We start from the raw sequence: 20137 nt of genomic DNA, 5'->3' as shown, positions 1-20137 counted from the left end.
GAGCTGCAACATGGTCTAAGCCAGCGCCCTCTGTAAAGCACAATCGACTAGATAGAAAGGGTATCCATGGTTAGGGGGACCCTTCCTTTAGCCATGCAGCATTATCTTTTGTTCTGGCATGACAACCCACCAGGCACTGCTTGTTGGTCACCTATGTGTGTGAGTCACAGAGATCACAAAGAAGAAGAACAGGCTGCTTGCTTGGTAGCTCTTCAAGTAGTCATCTGTGAATTCACACAATTTGCCCAACCTTCTCTCATGCCCCAGCCGGAAGTTGTTCGGTGGTGGACAGGGAGGAGAACTGAGGGAACCGCTAGTGATAGTTGGTGATCATGTGCTAGGGTGGGGCGGGAGGGGTAACTCTGATGGCTCTGGGAAGTTCCATGTGATGCTCTGGATAGGCCATGCATGTGAATTCACAGGACTATTTGAAGAGTTACAGGTAAGGAATCCATCCCTCTGTTTCATTAATAACATTTGTGTCATTTTTTTTTGCTTCTACCCAAGTCAAAAAGATAGCTGATTTAAAGGTATCTCTTGTAAAAGTAAATGTTACAGCATCAGCAGGTTCACTCACTACCACCAGGATATGTATTATTATTCACCACATAAAACACAGGGCATAAAATACTGGAAAGCACTTGCAATGTCAGTTATGTTGCCAGTCTCCTATCCTTAGTGAAGGAGCGCCATAGTACCACCAGAGAACATGACCTTCCGTGTGAATGAAGGTGATGTTCACTCCATGGGTGAGGAAGGAAAGGCTATCCATTCTGTGAAAGGGCAAGTGGGGGGGGGGAAGGAGAAGGAGGCATCCCTCATTACAGGAGCAGTTCTGCCTAGCACCGTTCCCTTTATATTGAAAGGCATCTCTTGTTTTCTTTATTCAAGGGCTCTGAAGAGAACCTCATGGCCCACAACCTACAGTATATTTCACTAACTTACCATTCTCACCACTGGCATCACCAGAGGAATTGACATCAACATCCTGGAGGGAAACATAGCTGGCTTCTGATGCTCCGCAAGCTGACAACTGGAGAGAAATATATAATCAGTCTCTTAACTCCACGGCTGCTAATGGACCTATTGATGCTGCCTTATCTCCCATCTTTTGCCTTTGCTTGTCAGCCCCCCAACCTCTTAGTCCTACACACAGCCACTGTCTTTGGCAGTTCATGAAACAAAGTGGGCCAGAAACATCCCCTGCAACTATGGGAGATTTACAGCTACACTTCAGCTTTCCCATCTGGAAGCTGCAAATGCACCTGTCTACTTCATGAGCAAACTCACCTGTCCATAGGATTTAGCGGCAGGTGTGGGAGGGTTGAAGGAGCAGAAGCAACTATGCTAGTGCCATTTTGTGGTTCGTGCAGGAACCTGTGCATCCTCCAAACTCCCAAGTATGCAACCTGCCAAGAAGATGACAGAAGACCTTTGTTTCAGATTACTTTAATATTTACTAGTATTTGATGTTACTGTTATGTTATTTCTCCATTACATATTTCCTATATTTGTAACTTGTAGCTTCCTGTTACTTTTCAAGTTTTTGCAGCTATAACTTAGGCTGCAACTACATAGTCAAATATTGTGCGATTTTCTTCACTTCTGAAATGGTGGATTTGAAGTAATTTTCACTGGCCATATGATGCAAAGACTGATTTGAATTAGTCCAGCCCTTTTTGTTCACAAAGCAGTTTTTTTCCTCTGCTGGTGAGGATTTCTACTTCTTTCAAACTGGAACGATTCGAACAGGGTTTTCCTCATGTGTTTAGTTGTGATACATTATTTTAAAGATTGGGAGAGGGGCATATTTGTAGGTGTTGTTTCGGTGAGGTAGGCAGTTGGAGAGTAATGTTCAGGGCTGGGAGAACTTGCTCTGACATTCTTTCCTCTTCCCTGGTCATCCTCCAAAACGTTTTACTTTTTAAAAAATTCTTACATATATAAAATTAGTGCTAGATTTTGCTATCATCTTATTGCTGGATCCTTATTATTATTATTATTATTATTATTATTATTATTATTATTATTATTATTATTATTATTATTATTATTATTATTATTATTATTGGTCAGATGAATGGTGAAACAGGCATAAGCTCACACCTGAGTGCACATTATTATTATTTCCTGTATTTATGCCCTGGCAGAGGTGGGACCAGAGGAAGGAAGGAAAAAAGGTGGGCTGTAGGCTGGAATGCGAATCATGTCACATCCAGTATGAACAACGAACTCCCAAATCAATTTGCAGCCACTGTGTGAGAACCAACCACAAATTCAGATATAACACAGGCTGCAAATCAAATTCAGTATAGTCATATTCTTAGAATCCCTATTTCAGAAACATTACCTAATGGAAATATACCTTTTTCAATTATTGCTTCCAGAATCTTGCCACCAGCATGGGCATTGGCAATGCTGCCTGGTGTCTTCTGGGAGTTATGGTCTGTAGAAGTAACTTTTCCAAGTTCACTCTTTGTTTTGGCCTGTGCAGCATGGGTGGGCAACATCTTCCCAACAGTGGCTGGGCAGTGCTCTCAAGCCACATAACGAGTCATTTCCTGCCCTTTGGAGTCACCCTGATTTGCTAATCTCCCCTCTGGTCTGATCTGCTGATTTTTCTTTGGGGTATATTTAGATCTCCCCTCTGGTCCTTTCTTGAATTATATGTTAGGATCCTGGCCCAGGCTTCAGTATAGTTGTCACCAGCTGCCCTTTCCCCCATGCCTTGTATGGCTGCACTCATCACCTTGATTATAGACAGAGGTAAGCCACCCATCTGAGGGGTCTGGGAAGGAATTATGTGCACAGTTTGTGGATAGCTTAACAGATGTGCAAAATTTGCCTTCCTCACAGCAGCATTTTATCTATCATATTTTGTGTTGTTGTCATCTCTGTACTGTATGGTTATTTTTATCTACCTTGGAACTGTTAGAAAATGAGAGTTATAAATTTGTTTAAAAAATGAATGATTAATTGCTATCCCTGCTCTACTTCAATTTTGCATGAACTCTGGCATCAGCCATTCTATTCCATTTGTTTATTCATTTTAAAAAGGCAGTTGTTTGCCTTTAAATATATCACTGTCCACATATTTGTCTCTGAAAAACAACAACATAATTTTTCCTCTATTTCCTCTCAACATATACCTTTCTGAGTATATTGTGTTATGTTTTTGAGCAAGAATAGCATCAGAAAAAGAAGTCCAATAGTCAATAGAAGAAAGAGTGTGATAGTCAATGGGTAACAATACCCTGGTCCACACAATAATCTGGAAGGTGCTGATACTGAAACACATTAGAAATGAGTAAGTCAGGGACGTGTCCTACTTTCCAGAATACAGTCCTCCGCTTGAGTAGTAGCCTACTCTAAGTCTGGTTTAAAGACCAAGAATTGTAAGGAGGAGGAGGAGAAGGGACCCCAACATTGCTCATAAATGGTTATGACTTGGGCACTATTTATTTATTTTATTAGATTTATACCCCACCCATCTAGACAGTCTACTCTGTCTATTTATGTAAGCAGGCTCACATCTGTTCAAAGGGTTTTCCTCCAATGTGAGAGATAGTGTATTTCTATTTAAATTGTAATGATACAAAGATGAGGAACAGCACAAGCAGATACAGTTGTGTTCAAAATTATTCAGCCCCCACTGAAATTGAATGTTTTGGTCATTTTGACATTAATTTTGATCATTCAGTCATCTTGCTTACATTTACATGAAAGAGGCACTTGTAGGTCAGAGAAATATAACCTTAAGTTTATAATGAAATAACCACAAATGTCTTTTCTGTGCTCACATCATTATTAGTTTTTATTCAACCCCCAAGTGACATTCAATCTTAGTACTTAGTACAACATCCTTTTACAGTTATAACAGCTTTTAAACGTGAAGCATAGCTTGACACAAGTGTCTTGCAGCGATCTACAGGTATCTTCGCCCATTCTTCATGGGCAAAAGCCTCCAGTTCAGTCAAATTCTTAGGCTTGCGCACTGCAACTGCTTTCTTTAAGTCCCACCAGAGGTTCTCAATTCGATTTAAGTCTGGTGACTGCGATGGCCACTCCAAAATGTTCCAGCCTTTCCTCTGCAACCATGCTCTAGTGGACTTGGAGGTATGCTTGGGATCATTGTCCTGTTGAAAGGTCCAACGTCTCCCAAGCCTCAGGTGTGTGACGGACTGCATCACATTTTCATCCAATATCTCCTGGTACTGAAGAGAATTCATGGTACCTTGTACACGCTGAAGCTTCCCTGTACCTGCAGAAGCAAAACAGCCCCAAAGCATTATTGACCCTCCGCCATGCTTCACAGTAGGCAAGGTGTTCTTTTCATCATATGCTTTGTTCTTCCTCCTCCAAACATAGCGTTGATCCATGGGCCCAAACAGTTCTAATTTTGTTTCATCAGTCCACAGAACACTATCCCACAACTTTTGTGGTTTGCCCACATGACTTTTGGCATACTGCAGTCGACTCTTCTTATTCTTGGGAGACAGCAAGGGGGTGCGCCTGGGGGTTCTGGCATGGAGACCTTCATTACGCAGTGTGCGCCTTATTGTCTGAGCTGAAACTTCTATACCCACATCTGACAAATCTTTTTTCAGTTCCTCAGCAGTCACACGGGGACTTTTCACCACTCTACGCTTTAGGTAGCTAACAGCAGTCGAAGTCAGCATCTTCTTTCTTCCACGACCAGGTAGCATTTCAACAGTGCCCTTTGCCTTGAATTTGCGAATGATGCTTCCTATGGTGTCTCTTGGTATGTTTAACTTCTTTGCAATCTTCTTATAGCCATTGCCCTTCCTGTGAAGACAAATCACCTCTTCTCTTGTCTTCCTGGACCATTCTCTTGACTTCACCATGTTTGTAACCACACCAGTAAATGTCTAGAAGGAGCTGAGTATCACAGTCATTTTAAAGCTGCCTAATTGGTGCTTATTATGCTTGATTGGTGCTCGGTGACATCCACAGGTGTTTTCAATACCTGATCGAAAACACCTGAATGAACCTCTCTTCTTCAGAGTGGTAGTCTTTAAGGGGTTGAATAATTGTGGCAATGAAGAAACCACAAAAGAAACATTTACTACTGTATTACATAAACAATTGATGTTATTTTAGTTGCATTTGGTTCTTTAAAACGTCCTTGTAGGATTTCATTCTGAATACAATTCCAAATGTACACTATAGTCCCTAAACCCCTTTACAGCATTGGGGGCTGAATAATTTTGAACACAACTGTAGCATTTACCATTTAAGGGAGCACATCTTCCAAAGGCATGCTAAGTGTTTGTCCACTGTGAAGATCCAAACCTAAGTCTCCCTTGTCCTAGTGCAACACTGCAAATAGTATGCCACACCAGTATTATTTTTATAGATTTTTTGGAGTTATAACCACAATTGCAATCAAAATGAAAGAGCAAACAAGCAACCAAGGAACAGGTATGCAGCTGTATATATGAGGAGCTTTGTTTTGTCCCTTGTTTTTCTGGTCACTGGCACCAAAACAATAAAACCCAGCTGAGCCATGCTCCCATCTCCCCTAGTTGGCTGGCAACTTTGCTCTCATTGTGTTTCCATTTAGGTGATTCTTAGCTGGCTTACATTGTTGTGGCTATACTAGTAGTAGGGTAATGGTAGCTTTATTCAAACTCAAATTTGACAGGTGCCACGCCCCCTTTTGGACCCCCAGCAGCGGAAGGGGAGGGACTTCCGGCGTCCACGCTCGACCCAGGCCCCTTCCGGCGGAAGGGGCTGGTCGAGCGGTGACGTCGGGGGTTGTGGGGGTCACCGTGGGCCTATAGGGGTGTATTCCTAGAGTCTGGGGTCCCCCGTGACCCTAGGGTGGCCTGAGGATTGGTCCCCGAGGGGTTGTGCCACCCCCACGGCCCTGTGGACCAATGGGGAGCGGTTGGAGGGGCTTGGCTAGAAAGGGTGGCCCTAGGGCATGCCCCAGCATGCCTTTAGGCCCTGCATGACGTCAGGGGTTGTGGGGGTCACCGTGGGCCTATAGGTGTCTTTTCCTAGAGTCTGGGGTCCCCCGTGACCCTAGGGTAGCCTGAGGATTGGTCCCCGAGGGGTTGTGCCCCCCCCCACGGCCCCTGTGGACCAATGGGGAGCGGGTGGAGGGGGTTTGGCTAGAAAGGTTGGCCCTAGGGCATGCCTCAGCATGCCCTAGGCCCTGCAAGGGTGGGAAAGTCCCAGGGATTTGCAGAGAAGCTATAAACTTGGTTCGGGACCCTTCTGCGCGCTCTTGCGGCTCTTTGCAAAGGTCTTGTGGCTTTAAAGACATGGCTGACAAGGAGAACAAAGCTCCCGAGGCAGGCCAAAAGGTAGAGGAGCAAAAGGCCGCTGCATCCATGGACGCTGCCAAACCCAGAAAGCGCTACATGAGCACAGATTCTGACAGTGAAAATGGGCCTCCAGTAGCATTAAAACGTCTTGAAGACCCTGTCAGACCGTGTCATCATGGGGAATCATCATGTTATAATGAGAAAGCTTCTGAAACGCAGGTAGGTAACCTGTGGGAAAAGGTGGTGGTAGAGGAGTGCTATAGATGGTTATTAGGTGTGCTATAGATGCTTATTCTGTGTGCTAAAACCCTTCTTTGATTTTTAGGAGATGCAGCACTTGCAAGCCGGAGGCGTTTCTCTGAAAAAACACAAGGACATGCAGGCCCTTACAAGGGCCTGTCTCTTCGCAATGCTAAAAGACGCTTTGTCTGAACATCTGATTCAAAAGTGCTATGGATGCCAGGAAGATATTTGTGCACAACAAGCGCACCCGTGCATAGGTTGGAACGAAGCGGACTATTCCAAGATGTTGAACGAGATATGTGAAAAACTCTGCTATAAAAAAGTTATCCTCATTATAACGCTTGCAGCCTTCAGAAATAAGATACTCTGTATGACAAATCGAAATGTAAATTACATACACAATATTATTAAATGCCTGTCAGTTTCAGAGGATTCCTATAAATTGCTAAAAAGACTTTTGAGGTCAACAGATGAAAAATATCTAGACATTGCTAAATCAACAATAGAACTACACAAGGATCATTATTATTGCTGTCCAAGCATGCATGAATGAATAAAAAACAAAAAACAAAATACTATACATTTTCCTTGTAATAAAATGTGCTTTTTAATAAAGAGTTTTTAATGGAACATACATTGTTCATTTATTCATTTTACCTTTTTGCTTAGCATTCTAATATCAAAATAGCATTTTTTCTAACTTTAAATGGTGCTGTTTCCTTAAACTACCCCCACCCCACCCCACACACCTTCAGGATGGGTCACAAAAGGTTCACAGAGAATAAATGTTTGAATTAAAAGCTGGTTTAACTTTAAGTCAACAGAAATTCATCTCCTTAAATGTAATATATTACACAGATTCAACTCTGTTTTGGCTGTGAGGTGAAAAATAAATCATTTATGCTTTTCCCACAATAATTTTTCAAGTCAGATTGAGACTACAAATACTATACAGCTCTGTTCAGCTGAGATACCAAAGGCTTGTCTTATCATTTCCCTTCAAACAGTTAACGATGAGAGAGAGAGGCTGTTGTTTCACGAGAATTGTGTATCTTTCCAATCAACATCCCCTTATTGTGTATTGGCAATAATTTCCTTTTAAATGACGTGCATCCGTTTAAATGATGTGTTAATGAGGTGTTGTTGTTTCACAGTAATTGCGTAGGTTTGCAGATCAACATCCTGCCAGATGTTTGACTGAAACTACCCCCCACCCCCGCCCCACAAACCTTCAGGATGGGTCACAAAAGGTTCACAGAGAATAAATGTTTGAATTAAAAGCTGGTTTAACTTTAAGTCTACAGAATTTCATCTTCTTAAATGTAATATATTACACAGATTCAACTCTGTTTTGGCTGTGAGGTAAAAAATAAATCATTTATTCATTTTCCCTTTTTTGCTTAGCATTCTAATATCAAAATAGCATTTTTTCTAACTTTAAATGGTGTTGCTTCCTTAAAATACCCCCACACCACACACCTTCAGGATGGGTCACAAAAGTTTCACAGAGAATAAATGTTTGAATTAAAAGCTGGTTTAACTTTAAGTCTACAGAATTTCATCTTCTTAATTGTAATATATTACACAGATTCAACTCTGTTTTGGCTGTGAGGTGAAAAATAAATCATTTATTCATTTTACCTTTTTGCTTAGCATTCTAATATCAAAATAGCATTTTTTCTAACTTTAAATGGTGCTGTTTCCTTAAACTACCCCCACCCCACCCCACACACCTTCAGGATGGGTCACAAAAGGTTCACAGAGAATAAATGTTTGAATTAAAAGCTGGTTTAACTTTAAGTCTACAGAAATTCATCTTCTTAATTGTAATATATTACACAGATTCAACTCTGTTTTGGCTGTGAGGTGAAAAATAAATCATTTATTCATTTTACCTTTTTGCTTAGCATTCTAATATCAAAATAGCATTTTTTCTAACTTTAAATGGTGCTGTTTCCTTAAACTACCCCCACCCCACCCCACACACCTTCAGGATGGGTCACAAAAGGTTCACAGAGAATAAATGTTTGAATTAAAAGCTGGTTTAACTTTAAGTCTACAGAAATTCATCTCCTTAAATGTAATATATTACACAGATTCAGCTCTGTTTGGCTGTGAGGTGAAAAATAAATCATTTATGCTTTTCCCACAATAATTTTTCAAGTCAGATTGAGACTACAAATACTATACAGCTCTGTTCAGCTGAGATACCAAAGGCCTGTCTTATCATTTCCTTTCAAACAGTTATTGATGAGAGAGAGAGGCTGTTGTTTCACGAGATTTGTGTATCTTTCCAATCAACATCCCCTTATTGTGTATTGGCAATAATTTCCTTTTAAATGACGTGCATCCGTTTAAATGATGTGGTAATGAGGTGTTGTTGCTTCACAGTAATTGCGTAGGTTTGCAGATCAACATCCTGCCAGATGTTTTTCTCCTTTAACAGGCTTAAGGAGAGGATCAGAAAAAAAAATCTTTTGCTTCCCTTGAAAAATATATAAAAGACCCTTTTATCACACCTCCTCAAACTGCACAGAAGCTGACCAATATACCACAGGTGAGTAACAAATTCAGCTGAATATTATGAGATTTAGCACTTTTTTAAAAATAGGACTGTCCTTTTAAAAATTGTTATTCATTTACGTTTTGTTTTTTTCATTCATAGAGTTACGCATTAAAAATCAGATTAACCGTGCAGAAATGGGTAAGAGATAGATTAATTTTAAAACCTGTTAAATAAATGTAAATATTCTTTTTAAATAAATGTATAGACACAGCGTAGAGTTTCTAAATATATATATTATTTACTGCATGCCAGAGAAATAGTTTTTAGGTAACACAAGTTCCAGCAGCCAGTTCCAAAATATAGCAATTCTTGATCGTGGTTTTAGAAAATTCATTATTTCACCTCTCTGTAAAAATAAAGAGAGAGAGAGAGAAAGAAATGAAAAATTTTATAGAATAGAAAAACATAAGATGTTATTACATTAGAATATTGTGTAAATACATACCAGATCACCATTCAGAAAGCTCAAAGAGCTGTCTTGCGCAGTTACGCATGTTGTTATTTGTCTTGAGAGAAAATCAATTTCTTTTTGTTCCAAAGGTCTTGTGTTTTTTTCAAGCTTTTTTGCCATGCATGAGGCATAGGCTAATGTTGTAAATATTCTCCCAAAAGTAATTCTTTCTTGAAAAACGTATTGTGTAGTTAAAACAAGTGCGGTACAGAGTTCAGTCAGGCTGGAAATCTGCATTTTTCTTAAATGATCTTCGACGGCACCTTCAAAATGTTTTTGAATGAAAGTGTCGATATTTTTTAAATGATTGCTCATTTCTGATTTAGCCCTTGTATTTTCGGCTTCTTTTAAACTAATTTCAAGATAATTACGAACAAGAGAATAAAGTTGTGACTCGATAGTGTTCATTTTGCAGTCTAAACCCTGAGGTGTCAAATATGCTTTTCTTTGCAATGGTCAAGACTGTTCTAACATGCCTCTGTCTCTGCAGCTGGGGATCACCAGGAAAAGGGGTCATTATCCAGCGAATCACTGGGTAAGAGCATTAACATATGAGTTTTAAGGGGGGCTTTTTAACTTTTTAAAAAAACCCTACTGATTTAGAAATACTATATCTTTTTCAGAGAAATATTTTCGCTATGAGGATGATGAATATTTTGCACAAAATGATCCTATTGTACCATCAACCAGCTATAATATTCCAAGGACGGACAGGGTCCAGTTTCGTGGTTATACTTTTAAAAGAGTGAATGCTGATCAGAGTAAGTTCTGTACATTTGCAGGGAAGACCTTTTTATCTGCCTGCGTTTTTAACGGGGGGGGGGTCCTCCCTTTAAAACAAATGTGTGTGTGTGTGTGTGTGTGTGTGTGTGTGTGTGTGTGTGTGAGAGAGAGAGAGAGAGAGAGAGAGAGCTGAAATGCCCCCCCCCTTTAAAAGACCCATTGTTTCTTTTCTAGCTCAGAATATGGCAATTCCCCCAAAAAGATTCAAGGATGGCGAAAGGCCGGGTACCAGCAAATCAGCAACCCCCCCGGCCTTGAAGGGAGCCAAGGCCTCCTGGGGGGATAGGAGCAGAAACTCAGCACAACCGCAGATGACGAAGGGGCCGGATACTGGTGAAAGACCTGGCTGCAGCAAACCGTGGAATCCCCAGGCCTTTAATGGAGCCAAGGCCTCCTGTGGGGATAGGAGCAAAAACTCAGCACAACCGCAGATGACGAAGGGACCGGCTACTGGTGAAAGACCTGGCTGCAGCAAACCGTGGAATCCTCAGGCCTTTAATGGAGCCAAGGCCTCCTGTGGGGATGGTGGAAAAAAATCTGCCAAATCTCAAGCGTTGCAGGGTAGGAAAAAAGAGGGGTTGTTTGAAATTGATGGAAATGCTTTAGCTGTATACACCTCAAAAATTGTTTGTTGGTATAAAAATTTTCAAATGATTTTCAATATGATTAACACAGCCAAAGATTGTCTAGATCAGCTTATGATAGAAATGCCAGAAATGAAGAACATCTGTGATGCTATTAAAAACATGGATCATTTTTCTTGTGCAATGTCCCCTCAAATTCAAATAGGCCTAGGCTATCCTGATGTAAAACAGACAACCAAAAGGGGGACAATGAGAAGGGGGCACCCTGGCCATCAGCCTGGGAAAAAAAAGGGGAGGAAACCAATCACAGCGAAACTGTACTGGCACAATAGAGTTGTTAAGTTGTTACGAGGGGCTAAGAAAATGCTTGCACGTAGGAAAAGGGCCTATCTGCCTTCTAGTTGTACACAGCCTCAAGAACACCCTCCAGGGTCTGCGTTGCAGACACCTGAGAACTCTGGGGTTGTAGGTATTAACAACCAAGAGTCTCAAGAATATCCACCAGGGGGCTCTCTGCCTTCTAGTTGTACACAGTCTCAAGAACACCCTCCAGACTCTTCGCTGCAGACACCTGAACATGATGCAGAAAACCCCCCGGTGTATGCAGAAATCACAAATAGATGGGGGTGGGAAAATGAAAGATTCCACACCATTCATATAGCGCAAGAATTTCGCTTCGTAAATCTGGAACATGTGACAAGCTATGCACAAGCCGTTTCAGCCTTACATATTGCGGTTCAAGATGTTCTTAATGTTGTTAATGAAAGTTTGGAGCCTGGCGATTGTGTGCAGCTGAGATTTGAGGGTGGGAACATGCAGAGACCTCTCTTTTCAGTGAAAAAGGTCAAGGGTGCTCTAGACGCTGACGAGTTTCTCTCCAACTTAGCAAATCTTTTGCAGAGTAATATGGAACTTTGTTTAGACGGGGTTTTACGATTAGTTGTAACCATTGTGAGACCTCCTAGGGGGGGCAGCCGCCCAAGAGCCTTACGCTCTATCCCCTATAGTGCAATTATAAATAAGAAAAGGAAACATCTAATCGATTTCACTGATGTAAACAGTAAACTATGCTTTGGAGCAAGCTTAGTTCGTGTAATGTCTAAAAAGGTTCCAACAGATGCAGAGTTGGCACATGGCGCTCTGCAATTGTATCAGGCAGTCCACTGGCCTGTAGACAAAGAGGTTTCTTTGTCTGACATCCCTCTTTTTGAGGACCACTTACAGGTCAATATCCAGATTGCACACTATGGCGACAAAGGCTGGGGCTTGTTTAAACCACAAGGACACAAGTATACACAAACGTATACGTTGCTTCTCCATGATAATCACTTTTACGGAGTTCTTAATATAAAGGGACTCTTTGGGGCTCGTAATTACTGTCAATATTGCCACAAATTGTACTCTCATATTCATGACTGTATATTTTTCTGTAGACTCTGTCTAAGAAAAGATTGCGCTTCTAATGTGAACATCATGAAGAAGTGTAAGTGTTGCAAAATGAAATGCAGGTCGAGAGAATGCTTAGAATTACACACCAAGCTGGCGGCAGAGAACAAGGTACCCTGTACTTATAGAAAGTTTTGTGAGGACTGCGGTCGTTTTCAAAATGCAGAGCATTTCACAAAGGACTGTATAGGCAGGGTATGTAATATCTGCTGGGCTCCTAGGGGAGAAGAGGTAAACCACTTCTGTTTCATGCGCCCACTTAAAGAGCCAAAGATCTCAACCCATTATATATTTTATGATATAGAATCAAGACAAGACACGGGGTTACACATCCCCAATTATTGTTACGCCAGATCTTTTTGGGGTGAGACTGTGCGACACTTTAAAAAAGAGGCCTCTGTGAAAAAGGGGGTGCCCGATTGGATAAAGGATATCCTTGAACAGGATGCTGAGGAGGAAGAGGAGGAGGAGGAGAGTGAAGAATATGATGATGATAACAGTTCATATAGCGAGAGCATTGTGGAGCCTGACTCTGGGAACACCAAGAAAAAAGGTGAGAAAAAAAAGGCATGGCCTTATGATAAATCATGGGAATTCAGAGGCGAGTCATGCATCGAGGCTTTTATTCGGACTTTCACAGAAGGGAGGGTTTTTGAGGGCACAACGTTTATAGCCCATAATTCAAAAGGTTATGATGGATATTTCATTCTCAATCAGCTAGTCAAAGAAAAACTAGAGGTAGAACTTATTACTCAAGGTGGAAAACTTATAACAATAGCCGTGCCGGCTCTAGATATAAAATTCATGGATTCTCTATGTCATTTACCAATGGGGTTATCAAAATTACCCAAATGCCTGGGCCTCAGGCAGGAGTCTAAGGGTTATTTCCCTCATTACTTCAACACCCCTGAAAATGAACAGTATGATGGTCCCCTACCACCACCCGAAGCTTATGGAGTGCAACACATGATGCCTTCTGAGCAGAAGGCTTTCTTAAAGTGGCATGAGGAGAATAAGACAAAAACCTTCAACCTGCAGCGAGAACTGGCTGCCTACTGCCAGCAGGATGTTAACATCCTGGTACAGGCCTGCACAAAGTATCGCCATGAAATTATGACCCTGACAAAGAAGAGGGTGAAAGGGTACGACGGGGAATATGAATGGTTTGCCATAGACCCTCTTCAATACCCCACCCTAGCTGGCGTGTGTCTTAGCATGTACAAGTTCAAATTTCTGGAGAAAAATAAAATAGCAATCCCACATCCAGACAACTATCACCGCCAGTGCAAACGCTATTCATCTGCATCCATACAGTGGCTGTCTTATATTGCCCATAAAGAAAAAACCAGGGTACAGCACGCCTTGAATGGTGGAGAAATTTGTATCGATTCTCTTTATGTAGATGGTTATATGGTTCTTAACGGCAGGGGCATATGTTTAGAGTTCCTGGGATGTTTTTTCCACGGCTGTGCCCTCTGTTACCATTCTGAGGATTGGAATCCTCTGTTAGGAAAAACCTATGGGGCTCTTTTCAATGCTACACAGGAAAGGACAGCCGTTTTGAGAAGCAAGGGTTTTGAAGTCAGATCAATTTGGGAGCATGAATGGAAAGAGATGGTAAGAAGCGACAGCGCTGTCAAAAATTACCTTGCTTCAGCTGATTTTCCAGAGCCCTTAGTACCTAGGGAAGCTCTCTTTGGGGGTCGTACAAACGCGATCCGTTTGTACTACAGAGCTAAACCGGAAGAGCAGATTCTTTACTATGATTTTACCAGCCTTTACCCCTATGTCAACAAAACTAAAGAGTATCCTCTGGGACACCCCAAAATCATATTTGAGAATTTTGAACATGTGTCTGCATACTTTGGTTTCGTAAAGGCGAAAATATCACCACCAAGAGGTCTCTTTTTTCCAGTGTTGCCCACCAGGGTTGGTGGAAAACTTATGTTTGTGCTGTGTGCCACCTGTGCAGAAAGCCGCCAGAGAGACCCTTGTAAACATACTGATGAGGAGAGAGCCTTGATGGGTACCTGGTGTACTATCGAACTGAACGTTGCCATAAAAAAGGGGTACAAGGTTTTGAAAATCTTTGAGGTGTGGCATTTTGAAAGCAGATCGGCGGACCTGTTTTCAAATTACATAGAGCTACACCTTCGCCACAAACAGGAAGCATCGGGCTATCCCGCATGGTGTGTCAGCGAACGAGATAAAAACAAATATATTGATGATTATAAAAAGAAAGAGGGGATATCCCTACGTAAAGATAAAATTGCTGTAAACCCCGCAAAAAGACAGATAGCCAAACTGTTTCTAAACTCTCTGTGGGGAAAGTTTGGTCAGAGAACGAATCTGCCTAACACTCAGGTGGTCAGAGATCCGGATGAATATTTCAACCTCCTATTTTCAGAGTCTTACACAGTGTCAATGTTTGAATTTTTGGCGGATGATGCTGTCTGTGTGACATGGAAACATGAGGCTGACAGATTAGCCACCAAGGGTAGGAAAAATGAATTCATAGCCTGCTTTACCACTGCTTATGCACGTCTGGAGCTTTACAATCTGCTTGACAAACTGCAGGATAGAGTTCTCTATCACGATACAGACTCTGTCATTTTTGTACAACGGGAGGGTGAATGGAAACCACCCTTAGGGGACTACCTGGGGGACCTCACGAGTGAAGTTCCTGAAGGCTTGCACATTACAGAATATGTGTCCGGAGGCCCTAAAACTTATGGGTATAAACTCAGTGATGGTAGTGCGTGCATGAAGGTCAAAGGGATCACACTGAATGTTGCTAACTCTGAAAAAATTAATTTTGATAGTCTCAGGGATTTGGTTTTTACGTACGATTCTGACAACCGAGATGGTTCATCCCGTGAAATAGTGGTAGAGCAACCAGGAATTGTTAGGGATAAGCGCCAGTGGTTGATTCATACAAAGCTTTTAAGAAAAACTCAAAAGGTGGTTTATGACAAAAGAGTTATTGTCGAAGACTTTAAAACCCTGCCTTATGGCTACTGAACTGAAGATGTTGTGGGTTCATCCTTTTTCAGCTATCCTAGCAGGGCCGAGCGGTTGTGGAAAAATGTTTTTTATAAAAAATATGCTGGACAACGCGCGCAATGTATTTTCTGACATGCCTGAAAATATTATCTGGTGTTATGGCTGTTGGCAACCTGTATATAAGACTCTTCTCTGTAAATATCCCTGTATTCGTTTTGTAGAAGGTTTGCCGGAAAAGTTTGATGATGATGTTCTGTTACCCCCAACTACAATAAACTTCTTGGTTTTGGACGATTTGATGCAGTATGCCTCTGATAATAAGGAAGTGGAAAAGTTATTTACACAATATGTGCATCACAGGAACGTAAGTGTTTTTTTAATTACTCAGAACATTTTTTCACAGGGAAGGGCCGCTCGAAGCATTAGTCTGAACGCCAAGTTTTTAGTCCTCTTTAAAAATCCCAGGGATAAGCAGCAAATTGCCACACTAGCCCGTCAGATGTATCCACGAAACGGACAGTTCTTCATGGAAGCATTTGCAGATGCGACAAGACCGCCTCACGGTTATCTGTTGGTAGATTTAAATGCCAATACTCCTGAACCTTACAGACTGAGAACAGGACTTTTCCCTCCTGACTGGCCTGTGGTCTATACATTGAAGAAATCTGCTTCAGGTAACAAAAGACGGTTGCTTTGAGCCCTTTTCTTTATTGACGCCTGTTCGGCAACCAGTTAACATGTCTGAATGTATAAGGCGAAACCTCCCGCTTTTGAAACTCCTTATTAAGGCCCCACTGCGACAGAGAAAAGCCATTTTATGTGCTGCCTCGGATGATCTGGTCACGGCCATTTCAGAAATTGCTCTGAATACTTTAAAAGGAAAGATAGCTCTAACACCTCAGCAGGTACGTGTTTTAAAGAAGAAACGAACACTAATTAAAACCTTGAGTAATAAGAGGGTCCCCCTACGGAGGAAAAAATACCTGGTGAAGCAGTCTGGCGGTTTCCTGGGTCCCTTATTGGGCTTTGCTGTACCTCTAATAACCAGTCTTTTAACTAATAAGTAATGGAATATGCTGAAAAGATGTATCTGGTCCCCAGTGCTCAGCTACAAGAGCTGAGGGGCGTACCAGAAAACATCAGGTCCGCCACGGTCAGACGCCTGGATTCTGAGATGAGAGAAATTCTCTTAAGGTCAGACTTGCCAGAGTATGAAAAAGCTAAGCTTTACAACGGCGTTCTACAGAGGTTTTTAGCGCTGACCAGGCAGGAGGATATGGAAAAAACAATGCCACAGCCTCCACAAGCCTCGGCTTCTCTCCCCTCTCCACCTGCCCCTCAAGAGTCCCTACCCTCTGTTATTCAAGAGGTGTTAGACAGCCTTCCCAACCGTTACAAGAAAAATGCAGAGATTTTGCTAAGTAAATTAAGGCAACATCAAGAGATCTCTTCATGGGATGACAAAGGGTCCTTCCAGTACCGGGGAGAGCTCTTACCTGGCTCTAATATTCTGGACCTGGTCAGAGGGATCACCCAGTCTACCGCCCTTTCTGATAAGAGAAAACCCAAAGGGTGGGATGTTTTTCTTAAAGCTCTGGCCGAACTGAATATCCCTACGTCTATCGTGGGGAATTCAACCGCTAGAGAACAATTAGAAGCGATGAAATCAGCAGCAACACCTTCTTCCTCTCCGTCTGCCACGGCGGTTGTTGTCCGGCCCAAGAAACAGTTCAAGAGACCAGAATGGCTGTACGTCAAGGAGCTTCCAACAACACCTGTGAGACCGGTAGTCAAGAAGCCTGAATGGCTCACTTTATAAAACACATTAATAAACACCAAGACAGATAAAACATTTAACTTTTGTCTTTTATTTTATTTATGCACAGCTTACATTTTATGTTTTACACTGGGGGCCGCAGGCTTGAATATGATGAAACGGTTTGCAGGAGCGGGGTGCTGTTTGAATTTTCCTGTTCTTGACAAACTCTACAACCATGCGGTCATTTTCGGTCGCATCTTCTGAGTACAACTTTAAAATTTGGTCAAACGGCAGACCTTTTGTTCTGTTCTGTAAAAAGAACACACAGTGATAGCCACAGGTCACTGCCGAAGGGTTTTGTAGCTGTCTCTTCTGGAATATTATTTCTTTGCCCTGACGCCATAAAAAAGCTGTAATTGTTTCAGGGATCCGTGGGTTGTCTGGGTCTACGCCGTATGAGTCAAAAAATTCCCCAGGCCCCTCAGCTGGTAAATAGAGGGCCAGCCAGTGCTCCCCAGGCATCGTGTGGGGATGGGTGTTCACCACTATTCCGGTAGGTCTTTTGGTAATAAGGTTCATTGGTAACAGGTCGCAGGGGTACACATCTAGAAAGGTCTTATCTCGTTGTAACACGCTTAATAGCTGCAACGTATTCATGTTCACATGTAATCAAATAGGACGTTTCTGCTATGGCTGATTTCAATCACATTGTCAAATACCCCGTATAAGAGCATGTTAATAGTGGCCGTTAGGGGTTGGGCAAAACGGATCTCAGCTCGAAGGTTTCCAGTCTTGATCAGAGAATAATGTTCTGAGCAGCCATGATCCGGTGTCAGGTCAAAGGCATATAGGGTGTATCCGTGTGGAAATTCGTTAGGGGTGATGAAAATGTCTTGGTCCTTCATGGCTTTCCCTGATGTTTGTACCAGCTGCATGTACTCTCTGATACATAGTCCGTTTGCATAATCAGGCTGGAGGGGCTTTGCTGGAACTTGTACCCCATCAACGTACAAGGCTATAAAATTAACATTGAAATGTTGGAAATTGAAAGGGTTTTTGTCATATGCACCACTGAAAGCCTCATTGTCGACAAAAGTTATGACGAGCTGTTTAGGCAACTGCCCCAGAAAAAGGTTTTCTTGATTGCACACAAGGCTTCCTGCAGGTATGCTGAATACTTTCATGCCCACGCGTTCAATGGGGTATTTTGCATTAGAGGTGAGAAGGGCCTCTGCGTGTCCTATGCGAACTCCTGGGGACACTTTCACCCTTTTGACAAACAGAGAGGCGTTTAAAATATCCACTTTGTAGTGCTCACCAGCATCACCACTCAGCAGACAGAACATGTCCTTGCTACGGGTAAGTTTGATTTTCACATCTACGCCGTTCAGTAACATTTTCTCCTGAAAAAATAGCTCATTATGCAACGGCCCCATCAGATCCCATTTCTTGCTGGTTCCGGTGTGTTCTGCTCTCATTCGAAAACCCCAGTTTCCGGTATTGGGGGCGACGGTGGTTTGTTCCATGGCTGTATAACCATCTCTATAAAAGCCGCCCGCCGCAAATTGGGTGCTCAAGCTGTCAGCGCCGTAATTCATAAGCAACTCTATCATCGCTCTATAGGGGTAGCAATTATTACTCTGACTGATGAGCCGATCTCCAAGGGTAACGTCCAGTTGGCTAAAGAGCGAGGCAATGGGATAATTTACAAAGCCCACTTTAGCATCCACAGCGATGTTTGTCCCATTTGCTTTTGTGATCTTACACACCACGTAGAGCAAGGTATTGTTTAAATCGATATAATCTTCACTGTTACCAGTTATATAAAACTCTATTTGGCCGTTGGGTGTTAGCGCTGCTAAGGGAGGGACCTCTATATACATACAGCTTTCCACGCTGGTTTGTGTAGGTGATAGCTGAAAAATATCCAATTCAGATTTGGCACACTCTTCAGAGGAGCCGTGAATGAACGCCATTTTAAAATATGTCTCCCCTGCACCGCTTCAGACCCTTTATCTTACGGCTTGCTTTCTTCTTCCTGTTCTCAAGCTTCTGACGTTTTTTGGGAGGCAATCCGCTGTTTAACCGTTTAGGTGGACCTAGGCGTAGATGCCCCGCTTTTCGTTTAACTCCACCCCTTCTTTTCATGTACGTGAGTCCTGAGCCTTCTTGGGGTCTCACTTTTTTCATAACATGACTCGCGACGTCTCCGGCGATATTATGTACGGCCGTCTTAATGTGGGGCTTAATAAACTCAAAGCCTCTCCTCAAGAGGGGGACGGCCTTTCGGAACAATCCACGAAAAATGCCCCCCAGTCCTGCTCCGTACATGTTTACAGATCCGTGAAAACCGGGGAGGCCACGCCCTGCCTGGGCCTTATAGTACGCTCTATAAACATTAACATCCCCGTAGTCTTTCAACACCACCATTTTAGCGTCCTTCTGATCTCTTCCTAAACACAGCCTTTTCTGGGACGTATATGCAACCGCACAACAACCTTCCCCAGAGTGAATGGCACGGGTTGGTTCTGATCCGTCTTTATTTCAATGGTTATAGTGTTGATGTGGTTCTTGCTCATCAACACGTAATGCGGTTTGTCGTAGGTAATTGTAACACATTCGTAGGTTTCTCCCTTGACGGGGATGCAGCGTAACAGAGGCACAGCATGGTCGCCCACGATTTGGTGCTCGATGATATCTGTATAGACGTACAAGGAACTGAAGCCCCCAGTAAGGTCTGCAGCATGCGGTATTTTTCTGACGGGCACATCCGGGGGGGCCCCCAAAATGTGGGCTAACTCAGCACCCGCTGAAAATAAGTAATTTTCAGGGCCTGTGAATCTAACTTTCCCCATGACGGGGTCGTAGGCCAACCATGTTTCTTGTAGATCTATAGCTTGTTTTATAGTGTCATTCATGTTGTTCAGAAGATCAGGAATGTCCTTGTAATAGCCCCTGTGTAACTGAAAGATCCATTTATTTGTACCCTCAGAAATTGAAAATGGGGTA

At 42.4% G+C, this 20137-nt stretch overlaps 1 long non-coding RNA gene across 1 annotated transcript; it reads left to right on the top strand.

Annotated features, from left to right (window-relative positions):
* Window positions 1-5634: 5634 nt before the first annotated feature.
* On the top strand, window positions 5635-7109 carry LOC140701838 (uncharacterized). Its single transcript, XR_012080818.2, has 2 exons — window positions 5635-6512; window positions 6619-7109. It is a non-coding gene; the product is annotated as an uncharacterized LOC140701838 (long non-coding RNA).
* The last annotated feature ends 13028 nt before the right edge of the window (window positions 7110-20137 follow it).

Source organism: Pogona vitticeps, chromosome 3 (assembly GCF_051106095.1).
Source record: "Pogona vitticeps strain Pit_001003342236 chromosome 3, PviZW2.1, whole genome shotgun sequence".
Lineage (NCBI taxonomy): Eukaryota > Metazoa > Chordata > Lepidosauria > Squamata > Agamidae > Pogona > Pogona vitticeps.
Note: the sequence above shows the minus strand (reverse complement) of the source record. Positions and strands in the feature narration are given on the sequence as shown.